Source organism: Euprymna scolopes, chromosome 6, assembly GCF_053919585.1.
Source record: "Euprymna scolopes isolate OS-2025 chromosome 6, ASM5391958v1, whole genome shotgun sequence".
NCBI lineage: Eukaryota > Metazoa > Mollusca > Cephalopoda > Sepiida > Sepiolidae > Euprymna > Euprymna scolopes.
Window position 1 is genome coordinate 60,791,712 of NC_136487.1, and position 23,097 is coordinate 60,814,808.

At 36.6% G+C, this 23,097-nt stretch overlaps 1 protein-coding gene and 1 pseudogene across 5 annotated transcripts in view; one reads left to right on the forward strand and one right to left on the reverse strand.

Moving 5' to 3' along the window:
- LOC145277652 (vang-like protein 2) overlaps window positions 1–23,097 on the forward strand; it is a 605,707-nt gene that overhangs the window by 156,037 nt on the left and 426,573 nt on the right. The gene's annotated exons all lie outside the window — the stretch shown is intronic.
- Window positions 21,239–21,402, reverse strand: LOC145278437 (U2 spliceosomal RNA; annotated as a pseudogene).

Genomic DNA, 23,097 nt, shown 5'->3' on the forward strand with positions numbered 1-23,097 from the left:
ACAGTTGGCAGAGTTGGTGGAAATTTTCTGTTTCTATGTCTATCCTTGTAGCCATGTCACTAGTAAGGGTGCTGGAGGTAAACGTTTTGTCTGGGCTGACGTTATCCGCCTGATAGTCAGGGACCCGAACCTTGGATTAACCTCTAAGGAGGCTGTCCTATCAGCAGGTGAAAAGTACTGGGGCTGCTGTATTGCCATTTGGTGAATGGAATCTGGACCATGCAGTAGCTTCTGGTGGGGCCTCTCGATGCCATACTAGTGGGTAATTGTTACGGCTTTACCTTATCATGTGGTACAAAAAAAAAAAAAAATTCTTCGTTTCTTTTTCTCTCTTAGTTTCCCCTCTCTGTCCTGCTCTAAGTAAATCTGTCGACCTAGTCCACAAATTCCAAAATTTCATCATGACAAGTTTCAAGAAAAAATACACGATTAAACCCGGTTCTCCAACTTCCAACGTAGACCCCTACTACCATGTCTCCTTCTCCAACATCAGGGGTCTACGTTCTAACCTTCCAGAGGTTGAAACCCAATTACAGGAGACTAAACCAGACCTTTTATTTTTAAGTGAAACTGGCATTGGACAGGCTATTTCCCTTGATGAGTTTGCAATTACAGGATACTCTAACTTAACTTCTAAATCTGACCCCCAAGATCGCCATGGGCATGGAATATGTGCCTATATTAAAGATAGCTTTCCATGTGGGAGGGACATCTCCAGGGAAGATCCTAACTTACCTTATATGTGCTTCCGGGTTGCTTTAGCTCACACTACTGCATTTATATTTACTCTCTATCGCCCCCACAACAGCGGAGTTACTATCTTTCAAAGCATATCTGAGAAAATTGACCAAGTCCTTTCTACTTATCCTTCAGCTAACATTCACGTATGTGGAGACTTCAATGTTCACAACGTCGAATGGTTGACCCACTCAAACAAGACCGATGATGAGGGGAGGTTCTGTCATGATTTCTCCATTGCCTATGACCTCACTCAGATTGTTCAGGAACCTACCCGTGTGCCCGATAATGACGGCCAGTATGCGAGCCTACTAGACCTTTTTCTCACAACTTGCCCTGAACTATGTTCAGTTTCTGTTCTGTCGCCTCTTGGATCTTCCGACCACTCTGTTGTATCAATTAAGATAAAAATGAAATGTAATAAGTCCCCAGACGTACCTCTTCATCGTACAGTATATCGATACACTAAGGCTGACTGGGATAGCTTCCGTACATTTATATCTGATCTACCTCTGCATTCCATGTTTAAAAAGGATGTGTCCTCTATAGTATTAGACCTAACTGAATGGTTAATTGTAGGTATTGACCATTTCATACCCTCTAAAAAATTTCAGCAAAAACCTAACAGCCAGCCATGGTTCTCTCCAGAATGTGCTGCTGCCATTGCGCACAGAAATCACTTTTTCCACTGCTTCAAACGTAATAGATGTATGGAAACTAAAGCCGTTTTCAGGACTGCCAGCAACCATTGTAAGAAAGTAATAAGGAACGCAAGAGAGTTGTATGCTCAATCTGTTAAGTCCAAAGTAGCTGAGCAGCGGCTTGGTTCCCACCAGTTTTGGCAAATAGCAAACAGAATCCTGAACAGAAGCGTGTGCTCCATCCCAACTATTATCAATGGATCTGAGGTAATCTCGTCAGCATCAGACAAAGCCAAACTCTTTGTCAAGAACTTTGCAGCTAATTCTACCCTTTGCGACCAAGACCGCCAACCCCCAATATTTCCTCTTGTATCAGAAAACACGCTATGTGATATACGTATATCTGTACGTGATGTTGCCAAGCTAATCAAAAACCTTGATTCCAGTAAAGCAACTGGCCCTGATGGTATTCCAATTATAGTACTCAAAAAACTTCAACCTGAACTAGCGCCCATACTTACAAAACTGTTTAAACGTTGTCTTAAGGAGAATAGTTTCCCATCTCCCTGGAAAATCTCATCAGTATGCCCTGTATTTAAGAATTCAGGTGATCGCTCATCCCCCTCTCAGTACAGGCCAATAAGTCTCCTGTGCGTCATGAGTAAGTTGCTAGAATCTGTATTAAATACAGAAGTAATCAAACATCTCAACAAAAATAACCTTCTTAGTGACACTCAATATGGTTTCCGTTCTGCTAGATCTACAGCAGATGTCCTTACAGTTATATCGCATAGGATTAGCAAATCTCTCGACGGTGGCAATCTTTCTAGGGCAATTGCTCTTGACATATCTAAAGCCTTTGATAGGGTATGGCATAAAGGTTTACTTCATAAGATCGCTAGCTATGGTATAGCTGGAAAAGTCTTCTCAATTATTAAATCATTTCTTTCTGATAGATTCATAAGAGTAGTAGTTGAGGGGCAAAAATCAGAAGCTCACAATATTAATGCCGGTGTCCCTCAGGGATCCATCCTGGGCCCAACTCTTTTCCTGATCTACATTAATGATCTTCCAAATCATATCCTTACATCATTTGTAGACATTTATGCTGACGACACTACCATTTATGGTACCACATCTAAGACAGTAAACGAGCAAGTTCTCTCCAATTCTCTCTCCTCTGATCTTGAGCACGTAGTACAATGGGGAAAGGAGTGGCTGGTTACTTTTAATGCATCTAAAACCAAGCTTCTCTCTTTACATCATCAACATTCTAATCCACATTTGTCATCAATTGAAATGAATGGCTCTCGTCTTCAGGAGGCCTCAAGTTTTGACAAGCTTCTGGGCTTGACCATTACTCCTGATCTTAAATGGAACACGTATATCAAATCTGTTGCCAAGGCCGCTGGAAAAATGGTGGGATCTTTCTATCGATCCAGTAGATATCTCACTGCTGATGCTATTCTCTATCTATATAAGAGCCAGGTACGTCCAAGGATGGAATACTGTTGCCACATCTGGGCAGGAGCTGCTAGAAAGAACTTGTCCTGCCTTGATAGAGTTCAAAATAGACTTCGTAGCCTGGTAGGAGATGTCCTTTTCTCCTCCTTGCAACCTCTATCTCACAGAAGAGATGTTGCGAGTTTGTCTCTGTTGTATCGTTATTTTCATGGAAAGTGTTCAACTGAGCTTCAATCTATGGTCCCCCCTCGCCAAACTTTCACAAGAAACACTCGTCTAGCTGTAAACACTATCAATAATTTCCCCCACTCTTTATCTGTGCCTAAACCTAAACGTAGATTCCATGAACAAAGCTTCTTTCTTAGAACTGCACGCCTGTGGAATTGTCTTCCGTTTTCCTGCTTTCCGGCTGACTACAATATGGTTTTGTTCAAGTCTAAAGTAAATAAGGTCTTGATGAGCCGTTCCATATAAGTTATTAAATTTACCAAATTTTCATTACTAATGATTACTATATTGACCAACTTCTACTGTACACTCTTTAACCCTTATCCTTGAGTGGCCTCTGGGCCTTGATAATGTGGTGATGCCTTTGTAAAAAAAAAAAAAAAAAAAAAAAAACTAATGACATCCGTGTAATTACAAAAACAAAAAAAAAACAACTTTTGAAATCAGTACTATTGTAACGTAGTACACACGTTTACACAAGCATTAACATATAGGCACCCAACATGTTGTAGACTCAGTCGCAAGAGAGACAAAGAATAAGGAGGAACTTCAACTCTTGTTTCAGATTTTAAGAAAAGACCTTTATTCTGCATTCTCTCGCTATACGTGACTTCTCGTTATGGCTGTGATGTCATCTACATCTTGTACATGATCGTCTTCTCTGTGATCGTCAGTCTGTTCACATGTTTGTTTTATAGTGTTTTACTTTTTCCTTATTGTACGTAACTTTGCACACGATTAAGCATTTGCATACAGCCGCCATATGTGCGTCTCCACATTGTTACTCTATATGTTATGTACAATATAATATCTAATACAGAATTGGCTCTAATAATAAATACGAAATCTGCACGAATTAAAATACAGGATAGAGCAATAAAATTGTCGCCCTAAAGAAAACAACACTACAGCTTCATTTTAAAATTTTTATTTAAAAAATCAATTCAGCTAACTTGATTATGTAGTAGAACTGACATCTATTCAATGTAGTCGCCTTTAACCTCAATCACCACCTTGATATAGGTCTGGAACTGGGAGTATGCCTTTTCCACAAGCGCCGACAGGAGCTTGGCAAATACTCAGCGGATAGCAGCGATCAGGCTGACTTTGGTATTGTGATGTTCTTGTCCAGTGGGTTCAGGTCCCGGGGGGGGGCATGTGAGAGAAGGGTACAAAGTTGTAGCACTCCTTCTGAAGCAAAGCCTGGGTCACTTTGGACTTGTGGGCCGGCACTGGGTCCTGCTACTACACCTAGGGTTTGCCAGTGGCTACTTGATTGCACTAAGGGATCCCCACACTCTCCAGCACATTGTTTTGAAGATGTGAGGTTGCATGATGTAGCCCTCACTTGAAACCACACCAAAAACCATAACCGTGGCCGGAAACTTTGTTTTCAGTACCCTGGGCATGTCCTTGTTATTCATGGCAACCCACCGATGCATTTTGAGGGTGCTGGCAATGGTTCTGTTGCAATAACTTGGATCGGTATATAACATGAGTTGCACAGCAGTACATCTCCGATCTTGCTTGTTGAACATTTTGTCACTTTCAGACCTGATAGAAGACTTCTGTCACTCTTGGGACACAACTGGCCAACTAGTAGATGGTCTGCAACAAAAGAAAACGGGTTTTCACCAAACGAAAATAGAATCATGTAGGTGACAATTTTATCGTTCCACTCTGTAAATATAAGCTTATTCCGTGATCGGACAATGCCTCTACCCCCTAATCAGACTACCTCGGGAGAATCTATTGCAAAATCCACTCGGAGCAGTTCTTGTGAATCAGCCATAAATAGGTTTTACAGAATCTTTCACGTTTTCGTCTTCGTTCTCTTTGCCTATGACATCATCATCATCATCATCATCATCATGACCGTTTGTAACGAGTGGATTAATATTCAGATGTTTTCAGTGGTGAGCAAAGAATTTCTAGAATGGACAATCCAAATTAGAAGACAGCAATTTCTGTTGTAGTTGAGTCTTTTTAAAATCGACGCCCCCACCCCTCCTTAAATTTTTCAAACAGTAAACTAACTGTAAATAAATAAAATCTATGAGTGTGGATCGATGATCATATTGGTGGTCGCGCTACAATGAAACAACACACCACGTGTGTGTGTGTGTGTGTGTGTGTGTGTGTGTGTGTGTGTGTGTGTGTGTGTGTGTGTGTGTGTGATACGTCACGTAACGTAGAAAAGTGAACCTCAAACGTTGTCGCTTGCTGTTTGGTCGCGTTAGTTCCTAACGATTTTCTTCTTCGGCCCAATCTACTCTTGTCTGGCTTTAACGATAATCTCTTAGATCTCCGTCGAGGAACCTCCGAGCTGCCAACCGTCCTCAACTGTTGAAAACCCAAGATTGTCCCTGTAAACTGTCACAAAATGTATTACCACTCCTAAACTCGTCCGTAAACTAATTGTGAATATATTAACCTTAATTGTCTGGTAGTTTTGTTCCAAATGTCGACCACACCTTGATTAACAGTTCTATCCTTGTTCTTTGTGTGCTTTGGTAAATAACTTCCTATATTTTTTTGTTGATAAACTTATTCCCACTTTTTCTTTTGCTATAAGTTTCTTTTTTTTTTTTTTCCCCATAGATATTTTCCTCGATAATATCACACAAATTCTTTGAAACAAAATTGATTTTTGCGTAAATACTTTTTTTTTTCAGAATAATTAACCATTTTATTTTTCTATTTTCATTAAACAGAAATCATTAATTGGTAATTTAAAATTAAAAGAATCCTAATAAATGCTAAAAATCATTACACACACACACACACACACACACACACACACACACACACACACAGTATTAATATCTCTTTAAGAAATTACAATATTTGTACAAATAATGTTATCAGTTTTTCGTTAGATTAAATGTTGTTTAACTTCCGGACCTCCGTTGCTACCGGAAATATAAATAGTCTTGTTGCGCCGGTAGAATAGAGAGATTTAGAGAAGTGGAAACTCGTGTGTAGTAACATTTCAAGAGTTTGGAAACTAAACACCCCTCTCCCCCCACCGCCTATCGCGTTCAATGGTATTTATAAAATGCCATGGACGGTATGTGCGATTGCCGATTGCCGTATTCTCCCTCTTCTTCTTCCTTAATCAACAAGCTAAACAGAACGACATTTTAGGGGTTCCACATTTTCATGTTTCCAAATCGCGACTGTTTAAGCAGAACAAATACATACACTAGAGAGGGGAGGGGGGTTATTCTTCATTTTGCTTTCATCCTTCTTGAAAGCTTTTTTTTTTTTAAATTTTATATATATATATATATATATATATATATATATAATGTTTTATAATAGTGTGTAATTTTTCCTTTTGTCTCTTCTGACTTTTAATACAATATTTTATGTACTCGTCTCTTGTTATTGGAGAAATGTATTGATTAACATTCCCCCCAGGGGAGGAAGTGTTGGTTTGGTCTGGAAATAATTCTCTCAGATCTCTTTGAATGTCAACTAATATAACATACTTCAAAAACTCTGTATTGTGTGCGCATGTGGGAGGGGGTAGAAGTGCAGGGATAGTTGGAATCCCCCCCCCGCCCTCCTTTCCATGTGCATGGACAAATGCCTTCATAGCATCCCCACCTCTTCTAGTCAACATCTAATTCAAGCATAATTGCTAATATGTGCAAGAAGAAAGGATGGTTTGATTTAAAATTTTTTATATTTTTGGTAAATTCAATTAAATTGTATATCAAAGAATAATTTGCCATCATTGATGGCTTTGTGAATTTACAGCAATAAATTCACCTGTTTTGAAAAGTAGGGTTAGTAATATATATATATATATATATATATATATATATATATATATGAGAGAGATAAAAAAAAAAAGGAACAAACCAAGTTATGTGTTCATCAACATTTCGTCTTTATTGCGAGAGTTCCTCTGAATGAACGAAATTAAGAAAACAAAACACAAATATTTGAAAATATATTTTTGATGTAATGAAATGTATGACCCTGTTTCATTTCAGAAACGAAAAAAAGTCGTTGGGAATTCAAAAAGAGTGGCATAGCGTTGTGAAAGAGAGTAAGATTTTTTTTATAACGTCATATAGCCGTTAATATATTTAAAAAGATATGATGCAATTCATTTTTTTTAACAAATATGTCCGTTATAACGTAAATATGGATGTGTAACTAATGAAATGAGTGCATTTTTGTTATGTAATTTATTGACTGATTGTATTAATTACTAGCGGGGGTACCCGGCGTTGCCCGAGTGTTTGTTTCCGGGACGGGGGGGGGGAGTTTTAAAAAATGTTATGGTAGGTAAGTAGGAAGGATCAAACCCGGAGTCATGAGTAAAAGTAGGAAAATAAAGTGTGAAAAAAAAACAAAAAAAAAACATCTGCAACGTTAACAGTTCGGCCACCAAGAAAAGTCCATTCCAGTTGTTTAGAAAAAAAAACAAAAAAAAAAAACGACTACGGTAGGTCGGCGCGAACGTGAAAATATAATGTGAATTGTCCAGCACGCTAACCACTACGCCATAGAGCACTGCAGCTTAGTTTAGTGATTTTAAATAACTTCACATGAAAGAACTACGAAGCCAAACCGGTGTTCTCTTCTCAACTGTTCCTTGTAAACGATCCCCAAACGGTGTTAAGTGGTGGCAGGGGGAGGAGGAATTTATTAGAGAAAATATTTTACCACTTCCATTGATCTTAACCGATTTTGGCCGTGACTTCTCAGCAGAAAAAGTATAGAAATCTAAGATTATCGAGGAATTTGAGAAATAATAAGCCTATAACACACCTCATATATTGTTCTGCCGTTTGTGCATATTATATTTGCATGAAATATCTTGATTTTTAATCCTATTAATGTCAAAATCAGACAAAAATGAGTTCATTTTACTTATATAGAGATTATAGGTGGCGTTTTCAATGGTGTGAGAGAGTAAACCTGTGTCTAAAATTAAATTATGTTTTTTAGGAGTTTACCACTATAAACAAATTATCTGTGTGGATTTCCGAACAACTTAGTTGTTGTGGAATAGATCATACGTCAAAATTGCCGGGGAGGGTCCATCATATATATAATTATTTTTAATACTTTTAAAAAAGAATTTTAATACCTACAGACACTAGTGTTTCATCCTTTCGGGAATCTTCAGTGTAGGAGTATCATGATTACCGCCGATTCAAACCCGGCAATGAAGCCATCTCTGGCTCCATTAGCAAGCAACAAACCGCTCGGCCATCGTTAACCACAGCGAGAAATATAGTTGAAATTAATATTTATATAAATCGTAAATGCCATTCAAGAAGGTTGAGAGTGATTATGATTTTAACGTCATGATCTGCGCACGTGGGCTTAAGTGACCGACTTATTTCGTTTCAACGTTAAGTACTCAACAATAACAACAGAGTTCTTAAAGGAGCAGACATAATTATTACTATAACTATTTTTAATACCTACAGACACTAGCGTTATTACTGAAAATTAGCATAACATTGGTACAGTCGGTTTCAAATCCTAAACAAAGGATGCCTATATTCGGTCTCCAATGTAGACCTCTCATCAGCCTCTGTTTGTCTGTCTCACTAGAGGTTGAGTGCAACATAGGAGTGCTGAACATTGCTAGGTAACGGGGTAGATATGCACTGTTGATATGTGTAGAATCTCAGTTGGAAATACCGAAAATGTTAAAGCCTGTTTCCACGGTTGTGTAAACTTGTGTGCCTATTCCACTTTTGAGATCCAAACATTCTATGTGATAAATAGTACATATAGTGTAATATATATATATATATATATATATATATATATATATATATACACCATACTTTGTGCCAAGTCTGGAGTATTTGCTGCAACTAGCTAAAAGTGCTCTTTTGGCAACTACGCATATTAAGAGCACTTTTTTTAGTTGGTGCAATTACCCCCGGATTTGGCACAATTACCCCAAAGTACGGTGTGTGTGTATTTCTGATTTTTAAATGAAATTAAAATAAAATGAATAATATAAATAAATGAAAAATATCTGAGGGTGACAATGTTATAATAGATTCATCTTAGCTCTGTAAAAAAAAACGGTAGTTCTGTAAATAACAGATATTTTTTTTTTTTTTTTTTTTTTTTTTTTTAGCAAAGATGAACAACAGGGGTAAAGAGAAACATTTTTAATTACAGAATAGGTTAGAGAAAAAAATTAATCAGGAGCAAAAGCTTTTTTTTTTTTTTTGTTTCTTGTTTTTTTAACGAGAAGTAGTGTCTGATTACCACTGCTGGAGAGTCATCAGAAAAAAAATACCGTGTTTTTAAATCCTCAAAACAGTTTTGCTGGGGGGGGGGGCACAACTGTTGATGTTTACAAAAATATAAAAACTAGCTAATACAGTGACTAAAATGATTGATTTACAAGAATTTTTTTTCTCTCTTCTTCCATATCATTTTAAAGGTTGAAAATTTCCCAACATACACACACATGTATGAGTGCGTATTTTTGTTTGTGTGCTAGGAAAAAATGTGCTCCTTGGATCACACAGTTTCAAATGTTTGAATCAGAATAAAGGAAGTTTGCAAACATAGTTTAACTAAAAGAAAAAAGACAAAACTCAAAATTAGCCTCTTTCTACTTTATATATATATATATATATATATATATATATATATGGCGATTAAGCTACACTGAATATTCCGCGTTTCATCCACTCTAGGACTCCTCAGGCTTATGCGCGAATTCTGTGGTTGTTTATCGTTTTTATATGCTCCTCTTCTATTGAGATTTTAGTTAGCCAATCAGCTTTCTAGTATCGACTGTACCCTTCCTATCAGCCAATGGGCATGCATTTTATCGGACACAGGATCTGTTTTAAAACTAGGTTAGTGTTTTTTTTTTTTGTTAGTTTATATATAAATATATATATATATGTGTACATACATATATGCACATATATATATATACATACACATATGTGTGATCGTTTATGTATGTTCATGTTTATTTAATTTATTTATTGGTTTATTTTCTATTGTTTTTGTTAGTTTTAAAACTATTTTGTATCGCTATCCCAGAGTAAATTTTATCTTGTGAACACAGTTATTTGCTATTTCTCTTCTACAGTTTAATAGATGTTGGGGTTCTTTAAAGTACAGGATAGCAAATTTTTCATGAAGGCATAATCTACATGGTTCGTCTAGGTCTCTACACGTGGTAGCTTGTCTTATTATTTTCCATTCGACTACTGGCGAATGTCCGCTTTCTTTGGGTTCCCAGTATTTATTCGCTAGTGTTGTTTTTATAAGGTGTTTTTTATTGTTGAATGTACTTTTGTGGTCATAGTATCGGTATCTTCCAACTATAAATTAAATAGTTATTGCTTGTGATATTTCCTTCTGTTTATAATGGACTATTCCATTCCATTATTTCTTTATTACTTTCAACTGTTAATAAACGCATTAAAAGAGTGTGAGCGACCGTGATAAAAGGTGTATAGAATAATAGTGGAGAATGGGTCAAACGACATATAGTGAGTGAGGATGAAAATGATAGACAGAGGTAAGTCATTTGATGAAATTGCAGATTATTATTAATTCGAACAATTAAAATCGAAAGTTTTTTATCAAATGTAACTCAACCTCAAAACTAAAATATTTTAGCATGTATTTTATGTGACTAAAATATAGGGGGGGGGAAAGGCCTTAGAGAAGCAAATGTTGATTAACCATGAGTTTTTGATAAGACAATATAATTTAGATGAATATCATTCTAGTGGACCATGCCTTTTTCCACCAAGCAAGTAATATCTTTGCAAGTATGATGTGTGTCACACCTACCTGGATGCTCTATCAAGGCTTGATAATTTAGTCTATCCTAATACATCCACAGCTGGGTTGGAAGGACATGTGACAGCCCAGAAAACTTAGACATGGCATGCTTAGTGCACAATCTACCCCCATACAATGCATCACTTCATACATATATATATATATACACTTGATTTAGCAAAAATATTGATGCATCAATGTTTTGCAATGCACCTTTTGAATACAATTATATATCCAATACCAAAGCCATATAAATTATGATACTATGAAATTAAAAAATATATATATATATGATATTGATTTTGCATAATTTGATATTATACTGTTCAAACTTTCGTTTACTTTCTATCTCTTTTTTCCTTTTGTTTGTCTGTCATTTGATCTTCCCTCACTCTCTCCTGACCGCATTTTGAGCTCTTTCACTATGCTCACCCATTTCCTCAACGCATTTCTATTTTTATTTCTTGATGTTTTTCTTTCTCTTTTACTTTTTATCTGTAATGTATGTGTAATGGTCCGTGACATGCAACATATGGGGGCCCATTTACCAGGACCTCCCCTCCTCCCAGCCCATAATAATATCGAGACTAGTATCTGTTACTGTTTTTTCTACTAGTATCATATCGAAGTTAAAATTCTCATATCATGACACACACATTGAATTTTTTCTTTAGAAAACTGTTTTCATATATACTAACTAGATACATCTACCCAGCATTGCCCGGGATACAGTAAAGTTATTTTAGTTTTTAATTTTGTTTTGTTTGTACGATCTCTTTTTATATTCATTTAACAATAATATTTCTCCTTTTGTTGATCTTGATTTTTCGGTCATACTTAAAAAAAATCTTTCTATTTTACTAGTTGTTCAGCCAAGACAATATAATTCTTTTTAATAAACTGCAGCAAAGTAAATTATAATACCAATAACAGATTATTATTATTATTATTATTATTATTATTATTATAATAAAATGAAAATTGTCAAAATTAAAGTTTGATATCTCAACTTAAATGCTAATTAGGTTTAATTTCTAAAATTTCATTATAACGTGATGTGTCTGTGTTGTGGGAATGTTTCTGGAACAACATTTATGTCCTCAGCCCAGCACCAGCTTACCAGGTGTTAACCACAAACGCTAGGCATATTCCCCTTGGATCTAGGGATTTTATGTCATCAGCTACATCTGTTGGTGGATCTTCTCTTTGAGTTCTTTGCGCTATTACTAGCAAAAACCATTCTGCTTAAATTGAACGTGTGTAAAATAAGTGATAACGAATGTTTTTATAAAAATGAAATTCTTCTATTTTAACAATCAAGAGTTGGGGGCATGCAACTGACTGAGATCAGATCCCAATCTTTTGCAACCCATTACCTATGGAGTCCCGAGTTCAACTTTTAGCAACCTGGCTGTGACGGTGTTTTGGCTTCAACTGATTTACAATTCATCCCTCTTCAAACAAAGAGGGAAAGAGGATTAGATAGATACATATTAAAAATAAAGAGACTGAAGTGCTATTTTGTTTTTCAAATCCTGGTGTTGGCCAAGCAGGTTTAACCTTTTGCACCTGTGAGTTGCAAAAAAAACTAACGTCGTCATCTCCCCTAACGGGGCTATACATGCGGCTGGGGACCACTTTTGAATTTTATACTCTCATGGAATTTCCTTCTTTGGAGGAAGCCGTTTAATCCCACATAGGGTTAGTGCCATTTCTAAGATTTAAGATTGGACTGAGTAAATTCAAGGAACTTATGTTATTACTAACCAGCAGATTGTTACCAGTGTTGGCCAAAGGAAGAAGTTTATTAGAAATGTGTATGAAGTATGATGATATACAGAAGTGAAACCTGGCCAGTAAGAAATGATGTGAGTCTTAAATATAGGCTTAGATCTGATGACCTCAGAGGAAAATTCGATAAATCTGGACAGAATAGGGAGATGTAGGTGGAGCAGCAGGCTATGTTGGTATGATCACATTGAAAGAATGGACAAGAGTTCTTGAGTTGATAGATGTAGACTAGTTGAGGTAGAAGTTTGCTGGGAGAAAACCAAGGAAAACATGGGAGGAAGTGAGAAGAGTGGATTTGAAAGAAAGAGGGATAAATAAAGACTTGGCTAGAGATAGTTTGGAAGTCAGTTTCCAAATGTCGTCAAACACATCTCGGCATGTAAAGCGGACATTAAAGTGACTATGATGCTGATCACATAGAAATTACAAAACTATCATTTTCAGTTTGTGATCGACATACCAGCATTTTAACATTTCATGTGGGACATGATATTTAGGGTTATGCTACAGTATCTCTGCGTTTACCCCTTCTATTATATATATATATATATATATATATATATATGGCAATGCAAGTTAACTATGACTGATAACTATACCTTATGGTAGCCACCAAGTGATGTTTGAGTGTGATAGCATTTGATAACTATTTTGGCAGCTTTTTTTCATACCAACCAAGATGAACGTTCGTCTTGGCTGGTATGAGACACAGTAAATAGGTAACAGTAGTACTACTATTACTGTTCGGGCATTGCAGTTCATACAAAATGATGTTTGCCTCCGCAATTAATAATCTGACAACCTACAGCCTAATTTAAATAACTGCTCATATCTAGTGCAGCATTCACAGTTGAGCCAGTTTTCTCTGAGGTGGGAAGTTTCTAGGAAATATTAAATTAACAGGTAGTTCTAAAGTGGATGCATATCCTTTAACGGGAAATAAGGACTCTAGGTTTTGCAGTTATTTTCATGTAGGTATTGCTGTCATATCACATACAGCACCTAACTCAACATGACTTAACTTTCGTGTCAGCATGATTATATCTCATCTCACGGTCTTGCACCATATTGTTGCTAGAATTGTGAACCAGTAAATAAGCGACTTAGTAAAAAGGAATAATTTTTTTACCGTTACTATTGTTCAATAAATTGGAAGTAAACTACAGAAATTAGGCAACTTTATTGACTTTTATTGAGAGAGAGGTGGGGCGGGGGTATTAGAATTTCTTTTTCATCTTCCTATGAATAATGATGAAAGAATGTTTTGATGATTTGAATTCATCACAAAGAGAGGACGAAAAACAAAATGGTGGACGTCTGTTATGAAAAATGGTGAGAAAAGACTGGAATTTAATGTTCATTATTTAATCCTTCTCGTTTCCCCTCCCAACGATCTCTCATCATCCATTTTGAAAAAAAAAAAGAAAAGAAAAAAGGTCCATGACACAGATTAAGGAAGTAGAAATTTCACAATTTTTATTGATGTTCACAGAATAAAAATGAATATTAATGAAAGGGATGCAAATTAATGTGGAAATATTTCGTATTCATTTTTCGATGTGTATTCTTGTAATGATAGGAAACTTTTGTTAAAAAAAAAAGAAATTTTCAATTAATAAATACAAAATCAATTTACATTTTTGAATAATAACATTTAACATTGGATTAATTTGCATGAAACTGATTTTTAATTAAAACTTTGAATTTATGTTAATATGTATTAGTCTTAGATTAGCCTTAGTGTAACGTTACGGTCGAGGACTTTTTACCTCCAACAGATTGCCGGGTGTTGTTTCGTCAACATGAGACTTTGAAATGTTGTTGACGTGTAGCAGTAGTATTTGCTGTCTTATAGTGTAGATTATTTTCTTTTTTTTTTTCTGACAGCTAACGTTTTCTTTATATTTGTAATAATAGAAGCAATTAAAAAAACAAAAAAAAAAGATTTGTTCTGGATTGCATTTTTATTTATTTATTTTTTTATAACAAGTTAATCTCAATGATTGCCTGATATTTATTTTTTCGTCGCCATCCCTCAAAGAGCTATTTATTTTATTCAGATTAAAGCATTGTGTCAATCAATTTTCGACTAGCTTCAAAATAACAGCTTTGTTTCAGCGAATCAATTTATTTTACTATTTTGAGTGCATGGAAGGGTCAAGAAGAGCCATATTTGCACCTGACACCAGCAAAGAGGTGGATTTATTGATAAAATATAACCAATAACTTGTTTTCTCTCACTCTGTCTCTCACTTGTGATGTATTATTGTTTCTTTTTTGCTGAACGTTTTCTCTATAATTATTGCTCCAAGGGTGAGACAACAGTTCGTAAAATTTTTTCACATGTAAAACCAGCTTACCGAATTGAAATTTTTGTTTTTCAGAAATTGTAATGAACGAGTTCCATGTTTTTATATAAAATGCTTTATTTGTTTTCTCTACAAAGTGCTTACTTTTCAGTGGCGATGATTCCGTTTACAAAGCTAAATAATTCTCCAGAGAGAATTAATGCCACCATCAATACAATAATTTGGTATTAACTATTTGATCAGCATACATGTAGTACTCTGTTCAAGTTTTATTTACTACATCAAATATACTTACAAATAACCTAAGATGAAATGTATATATGTGAGAGACGTGTGTGTACAGGGTTGAACAATAAAATTATTGCCCGAGAAAAGACATGATTCTATTTGTTTGATGAAAACCGTTTTTTTTTTTTGTTTTTGTTTTTTTCAGGACCATCTACTAGTTGGCTAGTTGTGTACAAATCCCAAGAGCAATAGGAGACTTCTATCATGTCTGAAAGTGACACAATGTTCAACAAGCAAGATCAGAGATGCTCTGCTGTACAACTCATGCTCTCTATTGATCCAAGTTATGAGAACAGGCTCATGCTAGCACCCTCAAAATGCAAATCCGGACAGTACAACGCTTGAGGACACAGCTTAACAAAGTTTCTAGTCACGGTTATGGTCTTTGTTATGGTTTCAAGTGAGAGCCACATCATGCCACCTCACATCTTCAAAGTCAGCTTGAAAATCAACACCAACAGATGGCCACTGGCAAACCCTGGGTGTTGCAGCAGAACTCTGTGCCAACCCACACTTTCAAAGAGGCCCTGGCTTAACTTCAGAAGGAGAGCTATGACTTTTGTACTCTTTACTCACTGGACCCCTTCTCCCCCGACCTGAACCTGCTGAACTACTTCATTTGATTATACGTTGAGAACATCACCAACATGACCTCCCACAACACCAAAGCCAGTCTGATCACCGCCATCTGCCTAGTATTTGCTGAGCTCCTGTCAGCACTTGTGAAAAAGGCATGCTCCCAGTTCTGGACCCGTATCAAAGTGGTGATTGAGGCTGAAGGCGGCTACATTGAATATATATCAACTCTACTGCACGATCAAGTTACCTGAATCGATTTTTTTCAATAAAAGTTTTAAAATAAAGCTGTAGTGTTGTTTTCTTTAGGCCGACAAATTTATCGTTCCACCATATATATATATATACATATATGAGAGAGAGATATTAACCCTTATCCTCGAGTGGTATCTGGGCCTTGATAAGTAATGACTCCCTTGTAAAAAAAGAAAAAAAATAGAGAGAGAGAATTTTACTGTAAGGATTTGAAATTTTATTTTTTTTAAATTGAAAATAGATAAAAAATGATTGTGCACAAAAAAATAGTTTAACCCTTCTTAAAAATTATGCCAATTTATAAACCATAAAATAAAGTTTTCTTTCAAAAACGATAAGAAGCATATGTTTTTAAAATCGGTTCTTGAAACAGAAAATATTTGTATGCAGCAACCGCTCCGACAAGAGGAGAGGAACCAACCGAGTGCTTTCTGAGTAACAATACCAAAGTGAAATCCGTGCAGCTTGCACAGTGTTCTTCTGACCCTGGCATTAGTCATAACAGATTCGCAAGTGATGTTGAATTTTTAAGCCATTAATAAATAGTATAAAATAAAAAGGGACAAAAAATGTGCATTCTCTGTTGTAAACAAGATCATATCAACTGGCAGACATTGATTCCTTTCATTGATAACATAACGATTGGAATTATTGATTCGATGACACGTTGTAAACAGCTGTTTTTTTTTGTTTTTTTTTGTAGTGGGTTAGCAAGGATTGCCAATACTATAAAATAGCTCTCGCCCATTCCATCACTCCTGAAGAACTCCAACATTTCATCACTTTCAAAAACGGTTTTCCAAAGCGATCACTTATTTATGCAATTTAAATTTTATAGTTATGGACGGAGCAAACAGCAAATATTTTTTTCTTCATCTCTCCTGAAACCTAGCTCTGTCTAATAATATTAAGCTAGCTGTAACTCTGAAAGTATAGGCATGGAAGATACAATTTTATATAAATGATGCTGATCGACGTTCCAAATAAAAACAGAAAAAGAACGCAAATAGACAAGAGAGGGAGGAGAAGAGGACGATATGGAGGGAGTAGAGAAAAAGAGGAAGAGATGGGACGAGAAAGAGAGAAGGAGGGAAAAGACGAGAGGTTGGGAGAGAAGTGGGACGGAAAAGATGAGAAATGGACATGGAAAGACTGAGAGGGAAAAGAGAAGAGAGGAGGGGGGAAAAAGAGACATAGGGATCGAAACAGGGAAGAAAAAAGTAAGAAATGAGGATAGAGATAGCGAAAATGCTAGAAATGGCGATATAGAAAGAGAAGGACAAAAGTAGGTGAGAAATTTCCTAAATTTCCAATTGGCCTTCGGGCCAAGATCAAAGTGTAGTATCCGTCCTTCAGAGGCTGCGCTTCAATTTCTTGTGCTCTATCAGTGGAGGAGAAATCCTTCACGACTGAAACAATTTTTATTTTTGTTCCTTTTCTCCATGTTAAAAAAAAAAACGACCCTAGTGTCTAACTTTGTCCCCGGGGCGGGGGGGGGGGGTCATTGTAAATAGGAACTCTTTCAGAGGAGCATTATAAATATGGTATCTATGTAAGTTTAATAAACTCTGCTTTTTTGATTTAAAATTTTTTAATTTTTTTTTATTTTAATTGTTTTAATCTGAAATTTAATGGCAGATCAAAGGGTTAAGCTCATTTGTATTCTACCAGCCATGCATTTAACAGAGTTGAAATGGCTTCTTTTTTTTTTTTTTTTTTATCTCTGCCTATTAATTATTCTTCACCAACAAAGACTATATTCCTTTGATCAAAAAGAAGGAATAAAGCATTTTCTGATGCAAATTTAATGTTGATAAAAGCCCCCCTTTTTTGTGCTCATTCTCTTCTGACTTTTATAGTTTTTACTTGCCTCTCCTCCTTCTCCTCCTCCTCCTTCCACCAACGCACGCACTTTATTTTTCCAATTTTAAAAATGGCATTATTATGCATTGCTGCTCCCTTTATGCAACTGAATGTCTCCATTAATTCTCGGTACTGCACACAGTTTTCAGTATGCACAGAATTATCTTAAAGCATTCCGGATTCTGGATTTGCATAAGGTTTGGTATAAGAAACTGGATATACGATTTATCCAATAGGAACCGAACTATGATGAAACTAGCTAAATCAGAACCAATCAGATCCAATGTGTTTATTTTCAGCTGGATACTATTGGGAAATGTATGACTCCCTCTCCTCCCCTTTATTTGTCACATAGCTAAGGTTGGAAATTGCGTCCAATTTTGTACAATGAATCGTTTATAAAAGGTACTGTTTTAGGTAATTTTATTACTATTATCAATATAAATTATTTGTTAAGTGTTCAGACATTATGTTGAACAAAGATGGCGGCAGTAAAAAAAAATGAAGAACCATTGCAGTTCCGATCTGGAGTCCTTTTTAGACGGAGACCGACGGCAATTTGATTGAATCCAAAATTCGACATTTTTTATAACTTTTGAAGCTTCTGATTGGTTGATTGTTAAAACTGTGGTTATAAAAACGATCATCAAAATCATTGGGGTCATACCCTGATTAGGAGTCAAAAACATTTTAACAATTTGAAAGGAAATGTTAGAGAATTAGTTAAAAACAATTTTGCTTCAGCAATTAAAAAAATACTAATAGAGGTATAAGCCTTTAAAGTTCTGTAAATATATCTGTTTACGCTACTTGTTCTGTCAGGTTTGACTGGATAGAGGTCCTAAGTAATTTGCAATTGTTAGGATCTGTGGAGCAGTGGTTAGAGTACTTAGAAAAATCAGTTATAAAAAGTGATATTCTTCTAAAGGTTCAAGCCTCAGTTTGGACAACCAAAAAATACAATTGTGAATTATTTAGAACCTCTATCCAGTCATGGCTGACGGAACAAGAGCATGCTACTCCCATGAAATAAATAAAGGGTTCTGCTCGAAATTCCGTCCAAATTCCAAAGTTCGACAAAATCATTCCCAAGTTCGACAAGATACACCTGAAGAAGGTCGGAGGTTACATCGACCAAAACATTGTGAAAATCACACTCAAGATGAGAACAGTAGTTCGACGAATTTAAATAATACGAATTACTTGTTTTGTAAACATTTTCTTCGCATGCCTTTTTTTTCTCCAAATTGTCTTCTGTGAAATATCCCCCCCCCCCAAAAAAAAATAATTGAATCTTTAATTTAACAGTGAAATGAAAATCACTGCTGAAGAAATTAAGATGAAAAGTTAAAGACCCGTGAAACGATCGTCTGTCTTAAATTCTACTTTGTGCTCTGCCACATAGTTAACCTTTTTCTCTCTGACTCATTGTGTTGTCTTTCTTACTATCTTGTGGCCCATTCTGTTTTTTCCATCTTTGGCCTATTACATATACTTCAGAGCCCACCCTCTGAGCTGCTCCTCCACTCGCTCCCGAAACACCAGTTATTATAAAAGCATAACTACTAACTACTCTGCCCTGCGGTTAGACACTTACCGTCTTAATAAACATCAAACAAAAGACACAAACAAAAAACAAAGAATGCATTATCACGGCTCTTTGCCCTTTCTCTTTGTTCCACGCATAAATTGGTAAACATTTGGTTCCAACGACTTACCTTTCATTCTTTGATGAGGTAACAATAAAAATCCCTAAAAACGGCTGCTCTTATTCTTATCCTCCCCAACCCCCCACTACCTTTCTTCCATTTTTATTTTTTATTTTTTTTTCGTTAATATTTCTTTTTTCTTTTGACATGTTAACTGTCAGCTGCTTTTTGCATTTCTATACATTTTGACTTTTCGCCAATTTTTTTTTCTAGTGGTTGAAGAATTAAGAAAAAAAATGAAACTGCAAAAATAATCATTTAACAATATTTATACTTAAATAACTTTTCTGTATGTATACATACGCATATGTACGAGGAGAGATGTCTACCACAATCAGACTAAAAGTGACTTTTGTGGACTGGAGTATGGTTCTGTTCAGTTTCAGGAGGTCCACCCTCCTATACTTTACCTTTTTGAAAAAGGGCTACTTTATTGCTAAACACCTGAGGCACCAAAGAATAGGCCAAAGCATGCTAATCCTAGTCTATTAGCTTTCTAAAACGACACCTGACCTTGTGTCTAACCCCCTGGAAAGGAAGGATAAATAAATTACGGTGCTTCTACAGAATTGGGACAGGATTTTTGGAAATCGTAAAACTGAATTTCACATGAAAACAATGGTATCTACGCATTCCTCGTATTTTTAAGATGATTAAACCCAAAAATGACGAAAATTGATAAAGTAGAAAAATTTTTATTAAAGAAAATAAAAAAAAAATAGAATTTAATGAAAACGATCATAAAATACAGGCGAGTTCAAAAGGGAGGTAATTTTCCATTGCATTAAACAAAGATGGCGGCAATTTTTCATCTGCTAACATGATTAAAGTTATTTTTAATAATTCAGTTAATATTCAGGTAATTTTGACTGCATAATTTAGAAGCTACCATTGTAACTGATTAGAATTAACAACAAAAATCAGTTGAAACCATTGTTTTTTTATCTGAAAACTCCATTTATCGACTACAAAATCTCGTCCTAATAATGTAGAAGCACCTAAAATACATATACACAATGACAAGTTAAACTTTCAATTTTTGTGATCTCCACAAAGCCAATGCACAATCAAAGATTGAATAGTGCATTGGTTCTAAGGAGACCATGAAGACAAAAACCTCAACTTGCTGATGTGCCTATTTACTATGCCTCCCCACGGGACAGAGTTAGACACCAGGGTCGTTTTTTAACGTGGAGAAAAGGTACAAAAATAAAAATTGTCTCAGTCGTGAAGGATTTCTCCTCCACCGAAAGAGAACAAGAAATGGAAGTGCAATATCTGAAGAACAGATGGTATTTATTTGCTCCCCCACCGAGCAAATTAGGCACAAGGCCGATTTTTATTGTGAGGAGTGAAGGGACGGGGAAGGGAAAAGGGGGCCAGCTCCCGAGAGGTGGGAAATGGGAGCTGGTTAAAGGTCAGGCATGTGGGGTTGCCCCCACATCTGGTCTTTGCTAGTCATAGCTTGCAGTATCTGCCGGAACAGATGGTATTTATTTGCTCCCCCACCGAGCAAATTAGGCACAAGGCCGATTTTTAATGTGAGGAGTGAAGGGAGGGGGAAGGGGAAAAGGGGACCAGCTCCCGAGAGGTGGGAAATGGGAGCTGGTTAAAGGTCAGACATGTGGGGTTGCCCCCACATCTGGTCTTTGCTAGTCATAGCTAGTCATAGCTTGCAGTATCTGCCAGAACAGATACTACACTTTGATCTTGGCCAAAAGGCCAAGAAGCAAAGCAATAAAATAATATATGTACCAGTTCTACTAAAAACACTAAGCTCTATTGGAACGGATATATATATATATATATATTTTTTTTTTTTTTTTTACAGTGATCACCACTTATCAAGGCCCGGAAGCCACTCAGGGATAAGGGCTATTGCAAGTACATCACGTTAGTGAGGAGATTTTATGAAGTGTTTAATTAGGGGGGCGGTTCATTAGGAATTTGTTAACATTAGACTTGAAGACATCCAAGTTGTAATCCGGAGGGAAGCAGGCAGACGGAACAGAGTTCCACAGGCGTGCAGTTCTAAGAAAGAAGCTTTGCTCATGAAATCCGCGTTTTGATTTAGGCACAGATATAGAGTGGGGGAAATTTTTCACAGTGGATTCAGCTAGACGGGTGATTTTCGTGAAAGTTTGGCGAGGGGGGACCAGGGATTGGAGTTCAGACGAGCACCTGCCATGAAAATAACGATAAAACAAGGATAGGCTCGCAACGTCTCTTCTGTGGGAGAGGGGTTGCAGGGTAGAGAAAAGGGCATCCCCCACTAAACCACGAAGTCTATTTTGTACTCTGTCAAGGCATGATAGGCTGTTTTTGGCAGCTCCTGCCCAGATATGGCAACAGTATTCCATCCTTGGCCGTACTTGGCTTTTATATAGATAGAGAATTGAATCAGTAGTGAGATATCTTCTGGAGCGGTAGAAGGATCCCACCATCTTTCCTGCGACCTTGGCAACAGACTTGATGCACGTGTTCCATTTCAGATCAGGAGTAAAGGTCAAACCCAGAAGCTTGTCAAAACACGGGGCCTCACCCAGACGAGAGCCATCCATCACAATTGATGCCAGCTGGGGATCAGAGCGTTGATGATGTAAGGATAGGAGTTTGGTTTTAGATGCATTAAAGGTAACTATCACATCTTCCCCCACTGAACCACGCGCTCGATATCAAATATATATATATTTTTTTTAATTACAATTTCACCCCAACAAGGCACATTGCCACTTTGATGTAGGAGGTTAATATCGGGGACATAAGTGGTACTATGTGGGGCAGCAAGATGTCGGTTCACATTACAATTAAACTTCTGCATGTCAGTACAGTTGGGGAAGCAAGAACCTGGAAGGGGATTCCAAACTCTAGCGGTTCTGGCTCTCTTACATCTAGAGATCTCTACTGTGAATGGGTGGGATTTAACTGCTTGTTGGGTTTGTCGGGGGTATTTATGTTGAGGCAATATGACTGCTTGCAGTTCATCGGAGCATTCACCGTTAAAGTACTTGTAGAACAGGCAGAGGGATGCTACATTTCGTCGATGGGACAGAGGCTGAAGCTTAGATGATAGTTCAGGACCTATATGTTGGCAACTCTTTTGAACCTTGTCTAGGAGTGAGAGACTAGTAGCAGATGCACCAGCCCAAATATTACAACAATACTCCATACATGGGCGAATGGTGGTCTTATAGAGGTACAGGATACTTTCAGGCATTAGTAGCTTTCTATCACGGTAGAGAGAACCCACCTTCTTCGCAGCGGTCCTGGCAATGCTCTCAATGTAATTGTTCCAACTCATGTTTCCTGTGAACGTTAGGCCGAGGAGTTTAAAAGATGTACTTTCAAATAAAGAGTCTTTGGCCATTGCTATTGGTGGTAGAGAAGGTTTCTTGTAATTATTGAAGGAAACAAGTTTAGTCTTGGCAG